Below are 23983 nucleotides of genomic sequence, written 5' to 3'. Positions count from 1 at the left end.
GTACATGAAATGTGTTAGTTTATCTTATAGAGAAAATGGAACCCATGATTCCCCCTCAATATTGTAGGCATCTTAGAGTGTTTTTCTTAAGATTCTCTCACAGTGGGCCAGGCACTGCTCTCACTCCTTCACATGAACTAATTTGTTGAAATTAACAGTAACTTTACGATTTAGGGGCTCTTAGTATCCCCATGCTATGCCTGGGAATACTACAGCTTAGAGAGGTTTAAACGTCTTGTCCAAGGTCACCGCTTGTGGGGCAGAGCCGGGTACTGAGCCCTTGTCTATCTCCTGCCGAAGCGTGGCTCTCGGCTGTTCCTCTAGACCAATAGTTAGGAGGCTGAGAACGCCCAGTCATGGGTGGGATGCCCTTGTGATACGTGCAGAGCATTCCCAGTGCTGTGAGAAATGCCACATGAAATGCCACATGAGAAATGCTGTGAGAAATACATGTGTGCTCTCTTTTCTCGGGGTCCTGCAGGGGTTTCTGGCTTTATAAATTCCTGTAAAAATGCAAAGTCTTCCTGGGAAGGCAGAGCCACTGAGGTGAACCACTGCTCATGAACGTGATGAGTGGGAAAGGAATGGCCTTGGTCTGTTTGGGCTGCTGTAACAAATTACCATACGCTGGGTGGCTTGTAAACAACAGAAAGTTATTTCTTATGACTCCGGGGGCTGAAAGCCTGACATCAGGGTGCCAACACGATTGGGTTCTGGTGACAGCCCTATTTGGGGTTGTAGACAAGCTACTTCTTGCTGTATCCACACATGGTAGAGCCGGGGCCTCTTTAATAAGAGCACTAATTCCATTCATGAGGTCTCCACTCCCAGGCCTAAGTACCTTCCATTTCCCAACTCCATCATATTGTAGGTTAGGATTTCAACATGTGAATGTTAGGGGGACTCAGACATTCGGTCTACAGCAGGAATGAAGTGATTAGCAGCAGGAACTCTGGATTCAGAGAAACCTGGTCTCAAGTCCTGTGTCTGCCCTTACCAGGTCTGGGCCCTTGGGCAAACTGCGTAATTTCTCCAGGTCTCAATCTTCTCCCAAGTGGTAATTACAGGATTACAAAGAGTGGAGAAGGCAGAGGATGAGGGAGGAATGAAATAAGCGGTTTATAAACACTAAGAGGGGGAAATAACAGGGAAAGGCAACAAGGTCAAAACTAAGTTTCTCATGTTGGGCTGGTGACGTTGGCCTTTTGTTCTGCCTTATTTCAGAGCCTCCAGTCTAGGTCATAGTTTCTGAAGAGTGTCCTTGACATTGACGTCTAGCCCTTTGGACTAGACTTTTGTGGGTGGAAGCACCTGCTGGCAGGTAGAGGTGTAGCCTAGTGGAATCATGCCTGGAGCTAGAACCATCTACTAACAGAACAACAGCTCATTGTGAGCTATAAAGGGTCAAGGATGCACACTGCCCTCCTCCTCATTGCTCAACATTGTAAACACAGCCAGGCCCTCCGCACTGCACAAGAGTGACCGACGACCCAGCTGGGGCTTTTCCTGCTAGCACTGGAACCACCCGGGGCAGACTGGGATACACTGGCCATCCTACCCACACAGCTCCAGGCTTCAGGCTCCCGGAGGCCAGGGTAGGGGAGTCTTCATGAAGTCACCTGTGTGGATGACGCCCCCTGTGTAAGTACACACCCTTCCCCTTTGGGGGATTTTTCAGGTTCAATTATTATATACAGTTTGTACTCTCAAAGGTGAACTCCAAGTGCCTCCACAAATGAGAAAAGGCTAGAGAAATAAATAAAGTTATTTGGGCTCTATTTGGAGAAAAGGTCAATCTTTTTTGGCTCTAAAAATAAATAAGAAAATTACTTGGTCTCCATTTGAAAAATGAGGCCAGCTTTTCTCCCAAACCATTTATTCCCCCAACATTTTCACACACATGGAAAAAGCAAACTAGTACAAAAACAACCACATACACTCCACCTAGTTTTTAACAATTGTTAGCATATTGCCATATTTGTGTGCTCTCCCCCACCCCTAGAGCATGGCTCATGTGTTCACTTGTGTGCTCTCTCTCTCTCGCTTCTGCTAAATATCCTATAATACACAGGACAGCCCCTACAGCAAAGGATTACCTGGTCCAAAGTGTCAATAGTGTTGAGGCTGAGAAACTCCTTTATATGAATCTGTGTCCAGAGTCCAATAGAACCATTATATTTTAAGGTCAGAATACTTTCTAAAGTGTACTTCTTGGGGCACCTCCGTGGCTCAGTAGGTTAAGCGTCTGACTCTTGATTTCGGCTCAGATCGCGATCTTGAGGTTCGTGGGATTGAGCCCCTCATTGGGCTCTGTGCTGACAGTGCAGAGACTGCTTGAAACTGTCTCTCTCTCTCTGTCTCTGTCTCTAAGCCCATCCCCTGCTCATATTCTATCTCTCTCCCTCTCTCAAAATAAATGTTTAATAAATAAAATGTAATTCTTTGCTACCTATTTTCATGACTCTATGACAGTCTTGCTTCGCATCAAACTTTATATTGACTAAACCTTCCTCTACACAGAATGGTCTGATCACCTTCTTCCTCATCTTACACAGTGCCATTGATTCTTTGAATGCAAATGAATACTTCTTTTGTTTTGTTAAATTCCACATTGCCGATTTCATTTAGTGGGAAGTGTTTTCCAAGTAGGATACAAGTTGTCCTCCTAGCTTTGAATAAACTATAAATAACTAGATAAACAACTTTATGATACCTTTGTTAAAATTATTGATAGAAAATCATTGCCCAGTACTCAGCCATCAAAAAGAATGAAATCTTGCCATTGGAAATGACGTGGATGGAGCTAGGATGTATTATGCTACGTAAAATAAGTCAATTGGAGAAAGACAAATACCATACGATTTCACCCATATGTGGAATTTAAGAAACAAAACAGATGAACATATGGGAAGAGGGAGAAGAGAAGAAAGGGAAACTAACCACAAGAGACTCTTAATGATAGAGACAAACTGATGAAGGGATCAATTGATGTGGGTGGGAGATGGACTAGATGGGTGATGGGTACTAAAAAGGGCAATTGTTGGGATGAGCACTGGGTGTTGTATGTAGGTGATGAATCACTGAAATCTACTCCTGAAACCAATATTGTACTGTATGTTAACTAATATTTAAATAAATAAATAGATAGGGGCGCCTGGGTGGCTCAGTCGGTTAAGCGTCCGACTTCAGCTCAGGTCACGATCTCACGGTCCGTGAGTTCGAGCCCCGCGTCGGGCTCTGGGCTGATGGCTCAGAGCCTGGAGCCTGCTTCCGATTCTGTGTCTCCCTCTCTCTCTGCCCCTCCCCCATTCATGCTCTGTCTCTCTCTGTCTCAAAAATAAATAAAACGTTAAAAAAAAAAAAAATTAAATAAAAAAAAAATAAATAAATAAATAAATAAATAGATAGATAAATAAGAAAATCGTTGACCAGAAAAGAGCCAAGTTTGGGTGTTTTGTGGCACATCGAAAAATAACCATCAGCTGGACACAGAAATTAACCATTATGTCACATGTGTTATGTTCAACCAGAAATGACTTAGGAAAACTCTCATCCAAATGATCACACCTCACTGGCAATGATATCTGGTATAGACTAAATTGTACTCCCTACCCCCATTCATATGTTGAAGCCCTAACCCCCAATGTGATGATATTTGGAGATGAAGCCTGTGGGAGGTGCTAAGACCTGAATGTTCCTGTGCCCTCCCCCAAATTCATATGTTGAAGTCCTACCCCCCAAGGTAATGGTGTTAAGAGGTAGGGCCTTTGGGAGGTAATTAAGTCATGAGGGCAGAGCCTTCATGAAGGGGATTTGTGCCTTTATAAACAAGGTCTGAGAGAGCTCCCTTACTCCCTCTATCGTGTGAAAACACAGTAAGTTGGCAGTCTGCAGCCCAGAAAAAGGCCCTCACCAGGACCGGACCTTGCTGGCACCCTGATCTTGGCCTTCCAGCCTCCAGAACCATGAGAAATAACTTTCTGCTCTTTATAAGTCACCCAGTTTGTGGTATTTTTGTGATAGCAGTGGGACCAGGTTAAGATAGGAAGTAATTAGGTTTAGATGAGCTCATGAAGGTGGGGTTCTCATGAAGGATTAATGCCCTTGTTATTTAAGAAAAAATTTTTTTGGATTTTTTTTATTTGAGAGAGCAGGGAGAGGGGCAGAGAGGGAGAGAATCTCAAGCGGGCTCTGCACTGAGTGTATCATTCTGTTAAGAAATATACAAGACGCATCTAATTTTAAAGATGTTGAAATGTAAGAAATGTATGATTCGTAACTGAGGACTCTATGGCCCTGGGTACAAGGAGGGACTCTCCTGGTGGCTCTAGGAAGGAGAAAGAATCAAGCATTTCCAGATCATGGTACTGGTCCTAAAACTGAAAGTCCCTGTCTTACTCTGGGTTCCTTTCCCAAGGTTCACATTAAGAGAGCAGCTCTTTCCTCAGTGGTGCCAAACGGAGCGGAGATCCCTTTGCTATCCCCATCTGCTGGGGAAAAGATTGTTGCTCAGCAATGAAAGTACTGCCCAATGAGGTTTCAACAAACATAACAAAGATGTTATGAGATTTGTCTGTGTCTGACCAGTGAATTTCATGAAATAGGGCCCTTCTCATTGCCGGCTTGAAGCCGAAGTGTTCCCTTACAGGTAGACTACAAAAGAACAGGTCTGCAAATCCAAGAGACGAGATGATTCATAATGAATGGGAACCAGCACAGGACTCAAATATATTGCACACTTTCCAGGACAAGTCCACACCAGAACGGAGGGCTGAATATTCTCCCCCGGATCCCATTAGGCAGGCACGCACACTAAAATCCAGCATCCAGATTAACTGAACATCAGAAGCTTTCTGTCCTGTGGGGGTTGCACATCCTGGCAGTGGATTCACTCTGGTGGTATTGGGGAAGCAGTGAGGTTTTTCTGACACCTAGTTAAAAACCCACTCGGGATTCTGAGGCTCTGAGGTGCCAAGGGAGGCTGTGGGCTTGCTGGAGAACTGCTCTATTCTCAGTCTCCCTGTAGAGGCCCTATGCAGCTGGGATCCCAGCAGGAAACCCTCCAGTGGAAGCAGTGGGGTGCTGGGCTCCCAGGGCTGGAAGCCGGTGACCTTTGAGCATTTCTCCTTTCAGAGTCTCTCACGGGAGGATTTAACTGGTGCTCTTTTACTGTGCCCAGGCTGAACCCACGGACCTTCCTTCTGCACACTCAGCACCCCCTGCCCACTCTCCCTGCAAGTGGGGGCGGTCACACTTCTCAGGCCCTCAGTTTGGGTGGAGATGCTCTCACTCAGTGCCTTCTGCTTTTCGTCTGGGAAGCATGCTGCATATCACCACTGCACCCTTTGGGGCAGCAGAAATGAGCATCAGTGATCCCCGTACACCAAGCCAGGCATCTTGGTAACTAGCCAGAGTGACCTTGTCACCCACAACATTTACAGCTATGGAAAACCAGAAAACCGTGGGCAGGCGGCTCCACTGACTTCCTGTGCTTCCAGAACTCTGGCGCACCCCGCTGGGCCTCACAGCTTTGCCCCCACACATGGCTCTGCTGGGAAGCTGCCTATGCAAGGAGAGGGACACTCTGCAGTGGCCTTTTTCTTGGCCATCGCCACTGGAGGGCTTTGGATTTTTAATTTCAATATTGTCATCTTGCCAAACAAGCAAAAAAAAAAAAAAAAAAAAAAAAACCACACACACACACACAAAAACCCTTATACCCAGGGCGCCTGGGTGGCTTGGTCAGTTAAGCGTCCGACTTTGGCTCAAGTCATGATCTCACGGTCCGTGAGTTCGAGCCCCGCGTCGGGCTCTGTGCTGACAGCTCAGAGCCTGGAGGGAGCCTGTTTCGGATTCTGTGTCTCCCTCTCTCTCTGCCCCTCCCCTGTTCATGCTCTGTCTCTCTCTATCTCAAAAATAAATAAATGTTAAAAAAAAAAAAAAAAGATACGAAAAAAAAACCCCTTATACCCAATGTACCTTTTTGCAGCATGACCACCCCAAAAAACCAACCCAGGAGGGCACAGGAAGTGAGCACCACCAAGTAATAATAGCACCTGGATGTTCTGCAGCAGTCCCAGCAGCACCTTCCCGTGGGAGCCATTTAGGAAATTTGTGGGGGAGCTTGGGATTGCACCATGACTTGGAAAGGGGGCTCCTGGCTTTTAGGAGATGGGCTCCCATCTCCACCAAGAATTTTTCTGCATCCTGGATAACTTGTAGATGTCCCACCGGACAGCTGTATAAATGAGAAAGCTGTTTATAGTTATAGGTGTATAAAACACAACTTGAATTACAAGGTGCCTTTTGTGAGGTTTTAATATATACTGACATTTTGGGAAATGCAGCTAGCATACAAACGGACAGAAGATTGTACTTTGTTTCATACAAAATTTTACCAGGGATTTTTCACTAGTTTGGAAAATTTTGGCCAGTCTGCATTTGCACCCGTGACATTCTCTATGGTTCTATACACAGGTGCAAACATCTGGCTCTCTCATATGTCTTCTTGTGTGATTAGGACTGGGCACTCACTTGTTGAAATACATACATTATTCTCCTTTTACTTCTTATAGTATAGTTCAGACATTATGTTGAACTTCTGATATGAGGTATATAAGCAGACTATGTTATCTCTGAATTTTATTTCAAGATGGAAAAGGGGATATTACTTCCAGGGTGGTGTAACAGATTTCCACAGATGTAGTGGTTTAAAACATCTAACAGGGTGGTAGTTTGAGAGAACGTAATATTTCACTTTCTTGTAAAGATTGGATCCACCTGAGATAATCTTTTTTATTAACTCACAATCAATTGATTAGTCATCTAATTATGGGAGGGACATCCATCCTATAATATTTAGTGGTCCTGCCCACACCCTGTGGGAGGGGATTAAAGGGGTGTGTACCTAGCGGGGTTGGGGAAACTCTCTTAGATTTCTGCCTGCCACTGGCTGTAAACAATTATCTGTTGTAAGAAGGGGACTTTGGCTCTCATAGAACTGAGGAACATCGCATACCATGAAACGGAGTTTTCCACATACATTTATCTTATTTAAGCCTCAAAATCACCTATGGATGTAGATATAATTTTTCTGGCGACTCTCCCCATAGCCACTGTGAATTACCACCTGGGCTGACTTAAAAAATGCATAGGGCACTAGTGCAGCAGGATTGAAAAAGAAAGAAAAGGAAAATTTAAGCTTCAATAAACTTACGTGGAATGTGCAAAGTCTAAAAGTTTAGGAGAAATAAATAAAGCTATTATAATGCTAGTATGCCTAAAAGGTTTTTTTTGTTTTAGTATTTTGGAATTTTTAATTAAAAAAATTTTTTAATGTTTTTTTACTTTTGACAGAGAGAGAGAGAGAGAGAGAGAGAGGGAGGGGCAGAGAGAGAAGGAGACATAGAATCCGAAGCAGGCTCCAGGCTCCAAGTTGTCAGCAATGAGCCTGACGCAGGGCTCGAACTCGCAAACCGCGAGATCATGACCTGAGCCCAAGTCAGAGGCTCAACTGACTGAGCCACCCAGGCACCCCGCCAGGCACTGTTTTAGAGAACTTGACAGAAATTAACAAAACTAACAATGAGGTGAGTAGTACTGCGTCCATTTCACAGGTGGGAAATGGAGCAAGGGGACTCAGTATCAAAGTGACTATCAAAGTGACTATCAAAGTGGGAGTTGGAGCCAAGCAATCCTAGTCCGAGCCTACCCTCTCATGCACTTCACTGAGCTGCTCCCAGGTGAGAAAACCAACACTCCGCCAGGATTTGTCCAAGGTGACAAGACTTGCCCAAGGTCACTCTCTTAGTAAATGGCCCAGAAAATGCAACCTCTAGAGCCCATGTTCATATATTTACCCTTCGGAGCTCTCTGGTTTTGGTTTTGTGCTGTTATTATTGTGGTGAAACATACATAACATAAAATTTACCATTTGAACCATTTTTTTAATGTTTATTTTTAAAAGAGAGAGAGAGAGAGCACAAACAGGGGAAGGGCAGAGAGATAGAGACACAGAATCCAAAGCAGGCTCCAGGCTCTGAGCTGTCAGCACAGAGCCCGATGTGGGGCTCGAACTCGTGAACCATGAGATCATGACCTGAGCTGAAGTCAGACACTTAACCGATTGAGCCACCCAGGCACCCCTGAGTCCCTGTTTTTAATTCTTTGGGATATATACTTAGGAGTGGAATTACTGGGCCATATGATAATTGTATGTTTAGCTTTTTGAGGAGTTGCCAAATTGTTTTCTACGGTATCCATACAATTTTACATCCCACTAGCGATGTTAAAGGGTTCTGATTTCTCCACATCCTCAGCCACAGTTGTCACTTCTCGTTTATTTTGACAATAGTCATCTGAGTAGGTGTGAAATGGCATCTCAGTGTAGTTTGGATTTACATTTCCTTAAGGAGTAACGATGGTGAGCATCTTTTCAGGTGCTTATTGGACATTTGTATGGCCTATTCAAGTCCTTTTCCCATTTTGTAATGGGGTCATTTGCCTTTTTATTGCATTCTGGGAATTCTTTATATTCTCCAGAGATTGCTTGACTGATAGTTGCTAATCCTCGGTCACTCACCTGTCAGGTAGTCTTAGAGATCCAGGTGGAGACAAACATGACTTTAATAGAAGACATGAACCTGGATGCAGAAGAGAGCAGGAGACCAGGGGGGAACTGAAAGAAAAGTCATCTACCATTCCGTACCCACCTACCCTGCTCTAACAGCGGTCACCCTGTACCATTGAGAAAAATCTTTGCATTCTGTTTCTCAGTGCTTATTGAGTGTTACCCCCAGCACAGAAACTCTGTGAACATGTGTGGCACAAGGATGGAGACACCACCCCCCCCATGATTCCCTGCCTTCCATCTCCAACCACAGCTGCAGCAGAGGGGCGGGGATTGGAGGAGGAAGGGGTATGTGGGTGGGAGAGGGAAGATCAGAGCATCTATGATATGGGAGGGTGCTTCCTCTCAGATGGAAGATCCAGGGGGTGAGGAGTGACACCTGAGAGAGAGAGCGAGAGAGGGAGAGGGAGAGAGAGGAGAGTTTATGGGAGAAGTGACAGCTGGATGGAGGTGTAAGAAGGAAAATCACGAGAGGATGGGGGGAAAGTACCAGAAAGGGGCAAGCAGGTGTAGCCAGATTAGGGGAGAAATGTTCCCAGATGAGTGCTGCAGACCTCCGTGTTTCAGTGACAACACTTCTAAATTCACCGCCCCCCCACCCCGTACTCCCTCACACTCCCTCTTCTCTGGCTCCTGGAAAGCTTGGCTTGTCGTGAGCAATGAACATTCCAACTTCCTTAATTGTTTATTCATCAGGCCACAGATGGGGGCTGAGAGGAGAAGGCAAACACTTATTTTCACCACAAGAAGTGAGCCAGGCTGCCAGCCCCTGATTCTCAGCAGCCAGGGACACAGTGGGGACAGGGCGACAGAGAGAGAGGGCAAGTTTCCTTATATCCAAGCAACACCTGCTCTGCAGAGGGGAAGCCGCTGACAGAGGCGTGGAGCTGATCCCAGCTTACCTGCCGGTGTGGTGTACCTAGAAGAGACTCCTGGGAATGGAGCGGGGAAGGGCAGCAATCCCTTCCCAAGACCTCTTCCTTACATAGAGCTCACCAACAGCTGGAGGAGGGGACCCCAACTTCAACACAGTCTCTGGCTTCTGAGTGACCCTTTGCAAATGGCTGGCATGCAGTCTACCACGTGGCATGTATAGGCAGGCTATCCCAGTGAGCTGGAAACAAAATCTTGGCCCAAATCCTCCTGCCCGCAGCACCCTGCAGCCAAGGTGCAGCTGACCGCCATTAGTCCCCCAACAGCCTTTGCAGCGAGCAGGGCAGGGTGGAGGCAATGCAGGAGCCTCTGGGCAAAGAACCCGGGTGGTGAGAAAATGTTCAGGTTTCCGTAATGAAATCAGATGTGCTTTAAGAAAAGAGCTCCAAAGCGATGATTAAATTGAGGGAAACAGGCATAGCTGTTTACTGATGTTCCCATTCACACAACTGTGTGGGTATGATTCTGTGACGATGGCTAATTTTGTAGCTGCCTGAACAGGTGTGCAGAATAACAGTATGGGGAAGGATATAATTTACGTGTTTACTATTGCCAGCTACTGCTCGGAGTATTTTTACAATACTGACTCAGTTTACTATACAAGTCATTACCCTGTGGGGAGACTGAGCCATCACTCAGAAGGCAGGAGGATGAGCTGACCTGGGAAGGCCCAGGATAGAGAAACGAAGTCCGGCTGCCAGAAGGAGGGAGCAGTGACCAGGCTGGTGGTGGAGCATGGTGCCCGGACGGAGGTGGCATCTGGAAGAGGCCCCATCAGCAGACAGGTGGCACAGTGGCTCTCCCCTGGCCAATCCACATGGCACCAGCTGGCCTCTGAGAAGACTACGCCAGGCCACAGGGTAGGCAAGCGATCAGAAGGAAAAGAGCTTTGTGCCTCTTCTCCACTGCCCCCCACCCCCTGTGCCTAGCATGGAATCTGGCACATAGTAGGCCTCAATATATACTTGTCCAACGAAGGAGTGAATGAATGAATGTGAAGGAGATGCTAAGGAGAATGAAGCAATGCTCCTGTCCTAAAAGGATGGGAAAACCAGCACATAATCCAGCTGGAGCCTCAGAGAGACGGAACAAGTGTGGGTGTTTGGGGGAATGTGGTGGGTAGCTTCTATAACCTCTGCCTCCCATGCTTCATGTCCTTGTGTAATTTCTTCCCCTGGAGCATGGGCTGGACTTGATGAAATAGATTTAGGCTAAAAGGATGGGACATCACTCCCAAGATCAGGTTGCAAATCTAGTGGCTTCTATCTTAGAAGCTTTTTCTCTCTCTTGCTTGCTCACTCTGAGGGGAAGATAGCTGCCATGTTGGAAAAGTGCACTATGGAAAGAGTCATATGGCAAGGAACTGGGGGAAGTCTCCAGCCAAAAGCCAGTCAGGAATTGAGGTCCTCAGTCCAATAGCCTACAAAGAACGAAATCCTCCCAACAGCCATGAAGTGAACTTACAAACTGATCCTCCCTGAGTCAAGTCTTCAGGTGAGACCACAGTCCCCAGCCAACAGCTTGACCGCGACCTCATGAGGCATCTGCAGCCAGAGGCACCCAGCTGGGCCCCACCTGATTCCTGACACACAGTAACTATGAGGTGGTAAATGTCTGTTATTTTAAGCTGCTAAACTATGGGGTAATCTGTTACTCAGTGAGGAGCCACAAACAAATGAGAGGTACAAAGCTACAACTGATGAGTATCAGAACAAGCCCACTCACAAAGTTGGATTCATGCTGACTTACAGAAGTATTGTAACAGTGCTTCAGAAACGCAGAATTCTTGACCTATGGATGAGAAAGGACTATGCATGAGGATAGGAAGCATAGGTTATCCCAACATGAGAAGCTTAATATCCAAATGAGTGCCATTCCTTTCAAAATAGTCTGCTTGGGTGACTGTACATTTACTCTAGTGAGAGTTGTTCCAACCACATCTGGAATAACTCTTAGATATTCCACTTTGAACAGTAAAGAGGTTGGTGGCCACATCTCAAAAGTAACATATCCTTGAGGACAGGAACCCTAAAACATCTTCTTCCTGTGGCTGTGGCTAACCTCGGTGAGCTCCAAAAGAGCTTGGCCCTGGGTGCAAAGTCAGTGGAGGGCACTCTGATGCCATGGCACTCTGTGCCATGGCTCGATGATCTTCTGCTCCGCTCCCTGAGGAGCTGGCTGAGCAGGATGCGAGTGGAGAAGACTCCTAGAGTTCAATGTAAAAGAGTTTCCCACAGTGGTTTATAGTGGGGTTTTGTGAATGGGTTACCAGTGTGCCCAACACCCCAATTTTCTTAAGCCTCCAGCTCGAGAGGCTGGGGCATCACCAGTGACATCTGTGTTGGTTGCTGTGCATGGTTGAGCTGAAGGCAGTTAAAGAGGTGTCCTCCCACCCTCGCAGCTACACCCCCTGCAGAGAGCACAGTGCCTGTCTGGATGAGGAACCCAAGAAGCAAGAATGAAGCCCCAGGGGTAGCCAATGGAGAAGGAGGAGACAAAAAGCCCCAGCTCCTGGGCGTCACGGCTCCCTAATACATGTCTTCGTATCCCTGGGATACTTCTGGCCATCTACAGCAAGGGCAAGGTGAGCCCTCTAATGACACATGTGCCCTCTGCAAATTACAGCCCTTATTTTGAAATATTTGATCTGAAAACATTCCACTGAATTCATAATCTACCAGAAATGCAACATTCCCTTTGTCAATGGAAGAAGAGGAAGAGCAGTTGCGTTCTCTTTTGTCACAAGGGTCAATTTGAATGGCTGTAAAGCTGGCCTTAAAATTTTTATCACCTTCTGTTGCAAACAAAGTCATTGACAGTGACTGTCAAAATTCTGCAGAGGTTATGATTAAAAAGTCTTGAGGAATCATTGCAAGGAGCCATTTAAGCATAAAAACCCAATTTAAAAAATTCTGGTGATGAAAGCAAACTCAAGCTTCTCATTAAAAGTGTTAAAAGATTTTATTTGGAAGTTTCATACAAATTCAATACTTATGTAATATAAGGTGATGCCTCCAGATACCCTTAGTTTCTAGCTTCTTATACAGAGTATACAAGTTGTTGGGAAGCATTGGGACAGTATAAGCCCACTTCCCCAGGGTCCATACAAGTTCAGACCCAGCTTCAGAGGAGTCGGGGTGAGTAGAGACTCCCCCCTGCCCCCAGGCTTCTCTTTAGCTGTGTGGGAACCAGGGAGAGGCTAAGAGAGCATTGTACAGAGACAACTAGAGCCTCTAACCTCCACTCTCATCAGAGAGCTGCAGTCCCAACACTGAGGCTAGATTCTGCTCATTCCTCCCTCCTTGTCTTGGAATAGTAGCCCATGATGGAGGTGGGGAGTCTTTATCAACTCTGAAGGTGGATTAATTTCCAGAAAAACTTTGAGTCACCCAAGACTAAATTCACTTGCATAAAACACATTTTAAGATGGCTAATAACATTTGGAGTCCCAAAGAAGCATGACATAAGTCAATTTAAAAAAATTTTTTTTTTCCTAAATGGACTCAGAGGGCAATTTCCTAAGCCAAATGCTTTGATGCCTGCAATAATCATATTGGTTCCTGTGGTTTGCAGGAAAGACATCAATTAGATATATAACGTCTAAGATGTTTAATTAAAATCATTCACACTGCTTTATAGCTATGCCTCTTAGGATATGCAAAACAAATTCTCTAAATAGAGGCTTCCAAGAGGCAACCGAAATAGTTTTACTATTGTTTCTAATGAATTTCTAACCATTGAATTTATAACTCATTAATGGCACTGATCATTTAGAGTTTTATCTTCATAAAAAAGTGGAAATGACAGCTTCAGTTAAGAATCACTGCAAAACATTGGCACTGCTATTAATTTATTTCTATTCATTTTAGGCTAAAGGTAATGTGCTCAGGAGACAGTTGCAATTCATAAGAAAAGGAATGAAGGTAAATGAGTGCAGATGTGAAAGCGTGGGGGCAGTCCCTCTTAACAAAGCAAAAATCCAAGAAGGACATGGATTTTTTTCCTAGTACTCCAGAGCAAATTTGGGATTTTTCCATCATTTTGCTCACTGCTTGTTCCATTTTTTCCCACTTGTTTTAAATATGTTTATTTATGTGCTGTTAATTGTGAAAATAATGTATGCTTCTGTCAAAAAAATCAGAATAGTGCAAAGTAAGGGATGAAAGTGCCCCAGCAATTTATTTTTTATATAGAACATGATTAATTAAAGATTTGACACCCTCCCCCTGTTTTTACTATACAATTCTGTTTTCTCTCACCTTCTCTCTGTTCTGCTCCCCGGGGGCTCCTACTCCTCCCACTTTGGCTTTCCCTCCAGATTCCTCTTGTGGGTTCAATCCCACAAGAGGGGGGGGGGGGGTCTTTCTTGCTGCCGGTGGCTCTTTTAAGCCCCACTCCCTGCACCACTTGCTCCCTCTTGTGGCTGAAGAAGGTCACTACACACCACTGAGCGGCAGGTCTCTTCCAGAAGGCCTGACTGACCCTGGAAGGAAGAGCAGTTCCCCCATAGGTAGCTGAACAATTCTGCCCGTTGTCAGGAGTCAGTCAAGATTCTACCTTCTAACTCTAAAGACATTCCCAGAGAGCAGTTTGCATCTCGTAATAAATGTGAGGGTTCCTCTCACCCCCTCAGGATTTCTCAGGTTCTCCCGTGTGTGAAGGTTTCCAGGAAGTATCAAAAAAGCATATCCTGAACTCTGTGTTGCTTAATTGAAATTTGCTGAGAGAACTTAAATATTCTCAAAGATATACATATATATGTACATAGGTATATCTATATGGTGATGGATGTTATATATGTACATATATGTATATATATATGGTGATGGATATGTTAATTAACTAGATGGAGAGCGTCTTTTCATAATGTATACACATACCAAATCACCACGATGTACATTTAAAATATTTTACAATTTGATATGTCAATTATATATCCGTATAGCTGGGGGAAAAAGAGCAAAGTCTGCTGAAGCAGAGGGCTGAAGTGTGTGTGTGTGTGTGTGTGTGTGTGTTGTGTGCAAATGTAGCTGGGAGGAGAGACAAAGGGGAGTTGACAAAGGCTGCTGCATATCTTTACAGGTCTTCTGGGGGGGATTCTAAAATGCATTTCCTTCACATACAGATATTCAGCAATCAGAATATGCCAGCATTGGGGACACCGAAATGAACCAGATATGTTCCTGATACCAAGGCATTCGTTTACAGCTAATGGGAGAGACAGTTTATAGGAACTGTTGGCCTAGGAGCAAACACTGAATGTCACAGAATCAGAAGATGTGAGATTGAGCCTCTCCTCCACCACTTCACAGCTTTGTGACCTTCAAACTAGTCACTTAACCGGAGTCTTAATTTTCTTCATCTGTGAATTGAAGGCAAAAATAACCCCCCTCATTTTTCTTCACTGGGTTGTTAGCAGGGTCAGCTGAACTAATATGCGAACGTGCTCTGAAAACCCCCTCCAAATGCAGGGAGATATTATTTTCAATATAATTTGAGGGGGGGGGCCTACCAAAAGCTGTATTTCTCAAAATAACCTTCCTACAACTTGTGCCTAAGATTCTTACCCCAGGAGTCACCGTTTAAGGGACTTTCAAGGGACTGTTGGAGGGGTTTTCCTAAGTGGGCTAGGCATGGGTACCTGGAAGGCACAGAGGTAACCTGTAGCAGCCTCTCTGTCAGACTAACCCATCCGCGGATTCCATCTGCTGGCAGCCCAGTGGAAAGTCTCATGTAGAAACTGGCCTGGTGACTCACCCCGCATAGCAAGGCAGGGTTCTAGCTCCCTAGCTGCAACTCCTCAGCATTGTGTCACCCAGTGACTCCAACACCAACATCACCTGGTGTCTACCATGTCTCTCTTTCCCCAAGAGTTTCCACACACCATCCCCATTTGGGCTGGGTCATTTTTTTTGGGTATTGCTGCTGCTGCCATTGTGAGGTAACCCACTTAGCTCAGTTCTGATACAAGTTTGTAGCAGGGGCTGACATGCCCAGCCCATGTCTCCTTGGCACTCACCTCTAAATACCAACAGCTGTTTTTGTAAACACCTGATTTTTTCTTTGCTGAGGGCTGTTTTGGGACTCCAGTGAGCTAATGCCCCTAGATGCAGCCCTCGGGCAAAGACAGCAGAGATATGGGTGGATAAATAATCAACTTTCTTATCCCTTGGGGAGCGGGTCACAGGAATGTTCCAGAATGTTTCCCCGTGGGATTAAGCCCTGGTGTCCCCCAGAAGGCTCTTGGTTATATACCCTTCATTGGCTTCCCGCCTTTCCCTGTCTCTTCAAGTGCTTCCTGGGATCTCCTCACCAATACATCACTTGCACCTAAATCCTTGTGTCTGGGTCTGATTCAGGAGAACTCAACCTAAGACAGTTGGTGCTGGAAGTTATTCTGGGAAACAGACCCTTGGGATGTAATTGTGGAATGGAATCACTCATTAGCCCCATGGTAACAAGACCCCATTGTTAGTCGTAAGTGGAGCTTTGAAAGATTCTAGCAGATTCTCCTCTTACTCAGCTTGTGAAGAAGGCTAATTTGCAGTGAGCGGGGATGGAGTCTGCTGGAAGGAAATGCATCAGTTTATGCGAAAGCTCTGGCAGGTCAGAGGTACAGTGGCGAAAGATTATAGAGTTGGTTAGTTGTTGAAGAAAATGACAGGTTAAGATGAGCCAACCATAAGCTTAGAACACACCGTGAAAGCCAGAAGGCTTCTAAGGCAGCATCTTTAGAATCCTCATCTACTGCAGCTGGAGGGCCAATCATGAACAACACCAGGCCTTGGACTGGCTTGTCAGGGTGTTGCGGTAACAAAAGAAGTTGGAGTCATACCCTTGGTGTGCCTCCTCTGGGGAAACAAGGGCCCCGACAAGAAGAGGGTGGAACCCTGAGATGGGAAACCTGGGGTGACGTGCCCTAGAACCTCAGGGCTGGCAAAAGGAGCCCCTCCCACGTGCTAAGGGAGCAGCCTCCTGTTACCTAGAGATTAGAGGATGGCCTCCCTAGAGCCAGACCCCTTGCTAGACACTGTTTGCTAGATTCAAGCTTTGCTCCTGCATCTCCTCCTTGTAGCTGTATCAATGATTGGGGTCAAATCTCAGTAAGGCTTAGGAAGTGACTAGTATCCCAGCTACGGGAAGGCAGGTATCATTCACAGGACCTGGTCTGATTTCTAATGGGCTCTCAGGTGAGTTCTGCCAGCTGTTCCATATACCACCTTGTTTATACTCTGAGGAACGGAGACATCTCGTCCCACCTTTGTGTTCAACGACTTCATGTTGGTGGCTTGAAACTGGCCATGGTGGGAGTGTGCAGAAACTAAAAGTCAGCAAATGCCACGCATCCAAATCGAGCTTTTTTTTTTTTTTTTTTCTTCTCCCTCCTTAACCCGCTCCCCCTCCATTCCCCGCTCCTTCTCCTTCGTAGAGAACTGGATCATCAGCATACCATTCTGAAACACAGACCATGGGAATAAGTTCCAAATGAGAAATACTGTGCAGCCACGGTGCCTTCTACTAGTTGTTATCGTCAGACCAAACTGCAGAACAGAATCAGAACGCGGCCAGGAGTTAGCCTGACACACAAGCCGGGCTTAACACAGAAGACCACGGCTCCAAAGAGCACCAATGAGCTGCCTGAGTTGCCTGTGCCAATATTGGCCAATCACAATTAGGCTCTTCCAACCAATCACGATTAGGCTCTTCCAACCAATTGGGATGAAGCGCTTTTTTTTCGTTTTCCTATTAGCATATCGGACCTGAGTGGGAACCTGAGAGGGTACTTTCCTTATATAAGGCAAGGCTTCCCCCTTGTTCTGGTAGACTGGCGTAACTGGTCTTCATTTGGGGGGTGGGGGGTGCGTGCTGTATCTTTTGGCTGCATTCTGCCTTGTTTTTGTGGTCAGGCCTAAGAACTCGAGTTGGGGGAACAATTCCGGGTGGGGAGAAAGAATGGTCCGCAAGTCTATTGGGCCTGTTTTGAGACTGACCTAGGCTGCTTATTCCTAGTTCTGTTGTGGTCTACTCTAACAGGGGCTATGGGGGTGTTTTGGGTCTCCTGTTACCAGTTCTCACTCAAATCCTGAAAAGATCTAGGTGTTTTCCTTTCCTTGGTGTAGAATTACTGGGGCAAAAGTCTACGGGAACCTTTGGAAACAATGAGGGGTAAGGGCACCTGGGTGGCTCAGTAGGTTAAGTCTCTAGCTCTTTGAGCTCGGGTCAGGGGTTCATGGTTTCGTGAGTTCAAGCCCCGTGTTGGGCTGTGGAGCCTGCTTGGGATTTTTCTCTCTGCCCCTTCCCCCACTCCCGCTTTCTCTCTCAAGAATTTAAATTTAAAAAGAATTAGGTGTAGAGCTACACAATCTACTTGTATGGCATGTGGTAGGGTCCTTCCTCCATGTACTCTGCCTCTGAGAACTGGCTTCTAGAAACTGGGTGAAAGGTTACAGTTCTTCATTGTGGCTGCTGACACCGGCCTTGTTTTGGTTACATAGGCCGAGAATACCCATTCCGGCTTCCCCTGTCTGACCCCTGGGTGCACTATGGTCCGTCAATCCTCACCAAAAGCCCTTAGAGGCCCGAGGGTTGTCTCTCTACCTTGCTTCCCGTTATGGCAATTACTTTCACCTTTCCTAAATAGGCTAGTGACTCCACCTGGCCTCTGATCTTCCAGGTTAGAACCTGCCGCCACCCTTCCCCCACAGATAACTGGAGCCCAGATCTAATGCGGCACCTCCTTTCAGTCAGACTTGGCCTGCAGAAGTCGGCCACTGATGAGCTTCTCGGCGATGTTGGTGCCAGCCGTCCCAACTAACGGGTTCCTTACTCCATAAAGCAAGTGTCTGCCGTGATCTCACCAGGATTTGAGCCTTGAGTTATGAGTGCCACTCCTACCGTACCTTCGCCCTTATTTCCTGTCCCCTGACCCTGACTCCACACTCTCAAGATGCATTTCCATAGGTGTTCTCCTGGTCCCTCGGTGTGTAAACAGATGGTCACCTGGCAGAACCAACCTGGGAGTTGGTTAGAAATACAGAATCTCCGGCTCCTCCCGGACATTGAATCAGAATCTGTCTTAATGAGATTCCAGGTGATTTGTATCCATATTTAAGGATGGGAGGCTCTGTTTCAGAACTCTCTAGAGACTCCAGCGGAAAGTCTTCAGTTTCTTAGGGCTGGATAAACTCCCTTTCTCCCAATACCATTATCCCTATCCCGGTCATTGTCCTTGTCAGTGATCGTCCCCAAGATCGTCAAGCAATAGCTGCGTGGTAGGCCCTTCATTATCGACCGTTTTTATAACTGCACATATCGAGCAGACAATGTCTTGCCCTAGCTGACCCCGTTTCCACAGATATCTTTAAAAAGTAAACCATTTTTTTCCCATCCTGACCGGAGTCTATAACTTAATTGCTTTCACTTGCAGTGTTAAATCACCTTCCCCAGCAATCCCCACTTTCCTCAACTCCACACTTGACTGCTTCTCCGCCCCACATGGCCGGGTTCCTTCCTCACCCTGCCCATACACCTTTGTCCACTTACTCGAGGGCTTCTGCTATTGTCAGAACGGCCAAAGACAACAATGCTTCAACTGGCAGGAAACAGTCTTCACACTCAGGATTTCCTATTATGTGCAGCCTTTTCCAGAAACACAATTGCATCTAAAAATAGAAACTGCCTGGATTTACCTTCATCTCAACACAATGACTCCAGGGCCACTGTGACTGGCCTTGAATGAGGGCCAAACACTTTGAAACGCAGAGACGCTCTATCAATGGAGGTGAAGGAAGCTGCTTCCAGGGACTTCCAAGCGAGGGCAGGCAGCTGTTTACTTATTCCCCATTCTTTTGTTATTTTGCTTGATTTTTGCCAGTAAAGCTAGGGTAGGAGGAAGGAAAGAGAGGAAGACAAGGGGGCCATGGACCAAAAGGAAGGAATGCTGGGGAGAGGGCTAAGGAAGACCAGGAGGTGGGAGTGATAACCGCGGGGTGGAGGAGGTGACTCGAGAAAAGGAAAAGTGGCAGGTGTTTGCTTGAGGAAGAAAAGTGAACTGGAGAGGGAAGAGAGGAAAAGGGCTTCAGTATGATTTTCAGCGGTCTTTACGCAGCTGGAATGGTCAAGACTTTACAGCTGGCCCATGGTTTCCTGAAAGTGGAGAATGAAGAGAGCCACTTTTAATGTCGGTGCCAAGTTTGGTGTTGTGTATTTCCTTCTTTACAATTCCCCGAGTAGCATAACTGCCTTTGGGAAGAGAAGTTCTCACCTCTATCCTCATTCTCTTCTGTCTGTATGTGTTGAGGGAGCGGGGGTGGAGGTGGGGGAGGCCAAAACAGCATCTTGAAAGCTAGAGAGGTGCCTGTCCCATCAACCTGACACCAGAGAACATACACGGCAATTAAATTGTGTGGAGCAAAACGCGGTTAAATGGAATTAGGCTCCTGTTTGAGAAGAAACCGCAGCCTGGGAATTAAGACCTGGGCTGGATATTGGAGGAGGTTATCCTGGAAGAGCGTTCCTAGTGATGATTCTAAGAGAACATTTTTCATGACCTAGAAATTCAGAAGCAAGCGGAGAACTGGTGGAAGTCAGGAAACAAATGCATTTGAAGGCACCTAGAGAGAAATAAGCAGAAGGCTGGGACTTTCTAGGGCCGGCAAGCTCTAATGGTGCAGGAGTGAAGCATATCTAGCCCCAGCTCGGCCCATTACCAGCTGGGGACCTGGAAGTGCTGGCTTCTCTCCTCCAAGCCCTCAGGTGGCCCATCTGTGGAGCCGGGATGAGGACACCCATTTCATAAGGTGTTCGTGACTGTTCTGTGATTTGTGAATGAAAAGGTCCACTTCCCATTTGTTCAGGGGATTTATAGGCAGAGTCAGGATTCAAGAGATGCTAATAAAATAGCTTTGACCTGAAATCAGGCATTGGACCAGAGCAAGAAGGGGATGCTGGGGAGCCAAAATTGGCGAGCGTTCACATCAGACCTGGTGAATGAGCAAAGAAAACTGGGGCCCTAAAGACTTAAAATATGCGAGAAGCGGAAAAATGGTGACTGTGGAGAAAGAGCCAGTTTCTTGTACATACTGTGTCTCAGGGCAACCAAAGAGCTGGAGGAAGTTTCTTCCTCTAGGAGCATTCCAGCTAGTGAACAAAGATAGAGTTAGAATTTAACTATCTTGTAACCCCTAATGGAATAAAGGACTGAGCTACTGATCAAGGTGTGAGTTAACAATCTACTTCCTCTCAGCCCTCCCATCCACCCTTCAGTACCTGCTCTGTAATAATGGATTGGACTCTTGAAGCATCTTTTACAATGAGTGCGATGTTAGGCTTTGTCAGTAGAGGGCGCAGGAGGGACGTCGCTGGAGGAGGGGGGCTTCTCTCCGTCCGTGTCTGAGTATTTTTCCTGCTCTAGCTGCATGGCCCCTCAACAGTGATTGCTCTGCTTCAGCCATGTGCTTAGGATGTGCAGTCCCTCAGAGACCTCAAGGCCCCAGCCTGGGCCCAGTGACCACCTTCACCTCAGCACTTGTGATGTGGACGCTGTGCGTTCCAGGCCTCCCACCGCTGCAGAGCCCCAGCTCCCCTTGTGCGCTCTTCTCCACCATCAGCTACCCTGGGCCTGAGAACATTGCTTCCCACCGTCCTCCCAACGTAAATGCTGCACAACAGGCCTTCCACCCATAGTGGGATCCTGCTATCTTGCTTGGATGCAAGCAAGCATGGGTTCTTTCTGGCTTGCCTGATGACTGTGGACTAGCTCTGGTGGGGAAGCCCAGTGAACTGAACTTCCTTCATCTAGTGTGCTGCAACCGGAAGTTGGAGCCCCAGCCTTCAGGGAACCCCACTTCTAATCTCCTTTTACCAAGACCTAGGGTAACATGTAGAGATTTCTACTTTTTCATAGTTGCTCTCATATCATAGTTAACTTTTTATATTCCCCCCCCCCCCCCCCCAATATTTGGATTCATGTGTGATTTCTGTTTCCTGGGTGGGCCCAGACTAACAGTCAGGAATGGCTGCTAACCTCACAAAGAGACAGCCAGAGTCACCTGGCCTTGTTGGAAATATACAACATACCTATAAGGTATTCTTGTCAAAACCTCCATCTTGAATAATATAAGAAAGCCTTAGATACAAATACTCAAGAAACTCAAAGTTACAGGAACATGTTAAATGATACTATCAGATCCAATCAGCAACATCCAGGCTGTGGAAAACTCTAAGGAAAAATAACCAGAATTCAACAAATAAGAGAAAGAATCTACAAATTAAAAGAGACTTGCAAGGCCTATTAACCAATTAAAATTCATAGGCCTTCTTTGGGTCTGAATTCACATTGTTAAAGATTTATGAGAATAGGAAATTTACTGGGTATTTGACCTTGAGGTGTTTTTTTTGTTTGTTTTTGTGTTTTTAAATGTAAGAGCTAATGAAGGAAATGTGAACACTGGATGGTTAGTGATATTAAGGAAATTATTTTTCTTTTTGGATATGATTTGGATATTTTTAAGAGCTCTGATCTTTTAGCTTTACTTAAAAATGAAATGGTATGAGGGGTGCCTGGGTGGCTCAGTCGGTTAAGTGGCCGACTTCGGCTCAGGTCACGATCTCGCGGTCCGTGAGTTCGAGCCCCGCGTCGGGCTCTGGGCTGATGGCTCAGAGCCTGGAGCCTGCTTCCGATTCTGTGTCTCCCGGTCTCTCTGACCCTCCCCCATTCATGCTCTGTCTCTGTCTCAAAAATAAATAAACGTTAAAAAAAAAAAAAATGAAATGGTATGATATTGGGGATTTGCTTCAAAATAATCCATGTGTGTGGTACAAGTGGACGGGAGAATATATTGGCCATGAGTCAATAATATCAAACCTTGGTGGTGAGTACATGAGCTCATTAAAAACATTTTTTTAACATTCTTATAAATTGATAACAAAAAAGGCAATCTAATAAATATGCAAAGGGCATAAATAGACAATCCATGAGAGAAATACACATGGCTAAAAAAAACATGCAAATGTGCTCAATCTTGCTAGTACTAAAGAAAATGCAAATATAAAACAACAATGAAAGATCAAAGAGATGATGGGGAAATAGTTACTTCTGTTAGTATTGCCATATTGAAGGACAGTCTGGCAGAATTTTTCAAAATGTAAGCTGTGCATTTCTGTAAAACCAATAGTTTTTCTTCTAGGTATATCTGTTCTAGAGAAATGGTCAAATATATGGACACAAATTTATCTATGTTGCAAAAATTTATTTATTGCAATATTTTTTTGAAATAGCAACACCCTAGAAGCAGACTAAATATCCACCAATAGGTGATTCACAAAAAGGAGTAGTTTAAACATGATAGATCCACACGATGAATCCTCTGTAGCCATTTAAAAAGAGATTTGTGAGCTGACATGGCAAAGGACTTCAAGACCTACTGTTTAGTGCAAAAAGCATCTTAACGGAGTAATGTGTTCCAATTGATTCCATTTCTATAAAAATAAAACTAAATTTACATGCCTAGGAAAAAACCACTTAGAATATGTCCCCTTACAAATGGCATATTGTTTGTATGTAAATGTTTACTTATATACATAAGACTTTATACATATTCTGTGTTGTTTTTCATAATACATTCGTGGTGCTTATATAATTTAGTTTTCTTTATAAGTGCTTACTAACTTTGGCAAGAAATAAATCACTAGTGATCTGAGCATTAGTGATCCCTCCGTGGAGTGGGAACATGGTGGGTTCCTCCCCAGAGGCTATGCCCACCTATCTGCCTGGTCCCGTCAATACATAGGTAACCAGCCAAGTTTTAAGATCTAGGAAACACTTGTTTGAGTTTTCTATCTAAAAGTGTTTCCTCAAATGTGTCTTGTCCTAGGGCTTCAAGGCCAGAAGAGACTTGCAAGTCAAGCTAGTCCAGTTTCTGATTTTTAAGGATGAGAAAGCTGACGTCCAGGGAAGCTAAGGAAGTTCTACCCAAGGCCCCCCGGCTATTTGGTATTTAAAAAAGTCTCTTGCAAAGTACTAGCAGGCCAACCAGGAAAGCATTCCCAGGAAATCTCTGAATGTTTGGGAACCATGAGGAAGTAACTAGGGAATTATGTGTTCAGGACAAGCATCCAGATTAGAATTCCTGCAAAGTTGCTGACAGCCATGTATGAGTGACCGGCATCCAGTGGTAAATCACCAGGATCAGGAGAATGAATCATCCCAGGCTTTGTTCTTTGTAGGACAGCACATTTTTCTCTGGCTCTCTCTGTTCTATATCAGGGGATTGTTTCCACCAGGGTCACCGGGCTGAAGGACCCACTAAATCTGGCCTCATTCCTGTTTTGGCAAGCGGCCATGGCCAGGGTGATGGAGGAGTGTTTACACATGTCAGATCCCAGGAACATTTTCTCTGTTCTGTCTGATAAAGCCCAGAG

General features: G+C 45.6%; 1 long non-coding RNA gene across 2 annotated transcripts; it reads left to right on the top strand.

The window, feature by feature from the left end:
- Window positions 1-1254: 1254 nt before the first annotated feature.
- LOC132682719 (uncharacterized) lies at window positions 1255-14956 on the top strand. Of its 2 annotated transcripts, XR_009611828.3 has the most exons (4): window positions 1255-1641; window positions 11964-12146; window positions 13432-13485; window positions 14688-14956. It is a non-coding gene; the product is annotated as an uncharacterized LOC132682719 (long non-coding RNA). The 2 variants fall into 2 exon arrangements; XR_009611829.3 differs by lacking the exon at window positions 11964-12146 and having other exon boundaries at window positions 1273-1641.
- Window positions 14957-23983: the final 9027 nt, after the last annotated feature.

Source organism: Panthera onca, chromosome C2, assembly GCF_046562875.1.
Source record: "Panthera onca isolate mPanOnc1 chromosome C2, mPanOnc1 haplotype 2, whole genome shotgun sequence".
Classification (NCBI taxonomy): Eukaryota; Metazoa; Chordata; class Mammalia; order Carnivora; family Felidae; genus Panthera; species Panthera onca.
The sequence above is the reverse complement of the archived record's forward strand: the minus strand, read 5'-3'. Positions and strand labels throughout refer to the sequence as shown.